The sequence below is a fragment of the Cyprinodon variegatus genome, unplaced genomic scaffold (genome assembly GCF_000732505.1).
Source record: "Cyprinodon variegatus isolate N-32 unplaced genomic scaffold, C_variegatus-1.0 Scaffold1299, whole genome shotgun sequence".
In the NCBI taxonomy this organism is placed as follows: Eukaryota; Metazoa; Chordata; class Actinopteri; order Cyprinodontiformes; family Cyprinodontidae; genus Cyprinodon; species Cyprinodon variegatus.
Window position 1 is genome coordinate 52,436 of NW_015151752.1, and position 2,602 is coordinate 55,037.

Consider the following 2,602-nt stretch of genomic DNA (forward strand, 5'->3'; position numbering starts at 1 on the left):
GGACCAGTACCAGAACCAGATCCAGTATTATATCATTGTACATCTTTCAATAAACCTTGTTAAACTTTCCTTCAGACTCTGTTGTGTTCTGCATGTGGGCTAAGTCCTTAAACCCAATCATGACAGAACACTCCGGCCATCAACAAGACCCAGAGGAACACCTCCGAAGGAGGCTTGCGGCTCAAGAAGCCAAGATCGAAGGGCAAGCCCAGACCCTCGGTGAGTTAAATGCTTTTGTTGAACATCAGAATCAAGTTATACAAAGATACGCTGGCTATGAGAGAACTGCTAACACCGCTCCAGTGGTACTTCCTGTTCCTGAACCACTTCCGCCTCAAGGGTCAGAGGTAACGACGTCACTTCCTGAACTCCGTCCTAGTTTACCTGAACGATTTTCTGGAAATCAGTCAAAATGTAAGGGTTTTTTGTTTCAATGTCGTTTACTCTTTGAGGGGTCTCCTGCCAGTTTTTCTACCGATAGAAGGAAGATCTCTTTCATTCTTTCTCAACTCTCAGGCCGAGCTCTCGAATGGGCGGAAGCCAGATTTTCTGATGAAACCAGTTTTTCATGGACATATTCTGAATTTTTGAATGAACTTTCTCAGGTTTTCAACCAGGATTCAGATCAAACAATTGATTCCCGGGCCTTGCTTAATTTAAAGCAAGGAAATTTGTCGGTGGCAGAATTCTCCATTGACTTCCGGGTCAAGGCTGCAGCTTCAGGATGGAACGAATGTGCACTAAAGAGTGTTTTTTTCAAGGCTCTTAATGAAAACATTAAAGATGAACTCACCACAATTGACCAGCCTTCTAGCTTGGAGGATTTAATCCGGTTATCAATAAGATTGGATAACAGACTTCGGATTAGAGATACAGCTAGACAAAAGAACCTTGGAATGTCTGCTACCACCCCTGCATCTAACCGCTCTTCTGTTTCTGTCAGATCACCAGGGTCCAGTACCAGACCAGGGATTAAGAATCAATCGCCTCCAGCTTCAGCTCAAGTCTCTCATTTCTTCTCCCCATCCACAGAAGGAGCGGAATGTGAACCCATACAGATTGGTCATACAAGACTTTCTCCTGAGGAAAGGCAACGGAGATTCAAGGGGAACTTGTGTCTCTACTGTGGTGAGCCTGGACACTTTATTGCCTCCTGCCCAGCAAAATCAAAAGCCGGGGTCCGTCAGAGGATGTGAGGAGTCTGACGGACCATCTAAAAAACTGATAAATCTCCTCACCTACTATTACCAGCAACTCTGTTTGTCTCCAACCAGTCTCTGACCTTGTTGGCCTTTATTGATTCAGGATGCGAAAGGAATCTCATTGATTCAAATCTGGTTCAGCAATTGGAGATTGAGACTGTTCCTTTGCAGAAGCCCCTCAGGGTTGCGGCTATCGATGGGAAACGGCTGCAACAAGTCACTCTTCAGACTCAACCTTTGGAGCTCCTCATTTCTGGTAATCATCGTGAGACTCTGACTTTTTTGTTTTTCCCTCTGCTTGTTCTCCCCTGGTGCTTGGATTTGAGTGGTTAATACGTCACAACCGCCACATTGAGTCATGGTCTACTTCCTGTCACGAGTCATGTCTTCGTTCTGCTGCTCCCACTAGACAGCCCCCTAGAGAGTCCTTAAACCCAATCATGACAGGGGGAGGTTGGATGAGCCCACAGAGACTGAGTTTGGCTGAGGTGCCGGGCTTCGGCTTGAGAGCTCCAGAGGATGGACAGGCAGGTGAGCAATCGAGGATGGATCCAGGAGGAGAGAACCGGCTTGGAACTGCAAGGCTTCTGGGAGACAAGGAGGACAAGGAGGTGAGCTTGAGTCAAAGCACAAAGATCTGTCTAGGAGAGCTAGCTGGTAAGTTACCACTGTGTGGAAATTAACCGTCTGGTGTCCGTCCCAGGTAATCCACTCCTCTAAATACTGCTCCCTGATTGCGTCCAATTGGAACCAGCTGGAGGCTTTTCTGGGCTGGAGACTCTGAGGAGGAAAGGTAAGAGAAACCCTAACACAGCTCAGCACACAATCCTGTGGGCCCAACATGAAAAGCAAGACAGTTTTACATGAACCTGTGGAACATTCCTGCAGGAGGATTATCTTCAAGAAAAAAGTTCGTAATAGACCCTCTACCAGAAAGCTGCATAATGCACATTTAGACCTCAAAACAAAAAAAAGATACAGTGCCTTAGTTGACATAGTGCACACTGGAAAACAACAAAATCAGTTTGAGGCTTTCAGTAAAGAACTGCTAACATTTGAAATTTTGTCATTGAAAAACAAAAGTTACTTAGCACACTTACAAAACACCAAGAAAACCCCAAACATATTGTGCTGTTATTACCATGACAAGCATTGTGTGTTTAACACAAAACTATAAAACCATTTAATTGATCAGTTAACACCAGTCCTACCAACTCTCTGTACTTTTTTGGTTCCCACAATTTATCTACTATCTCCCGAAGGAATTACAATAAAATGTCTCCATCTCACATCAGATATGGCACACATGCAGCCAACCTGAATTTAATTGAGGAGGATAAGTATGATGAAGGAGGAAGAGTGTGATAAAGGAGGAAGAGTGTGATAGAAGAGAGTCTGAT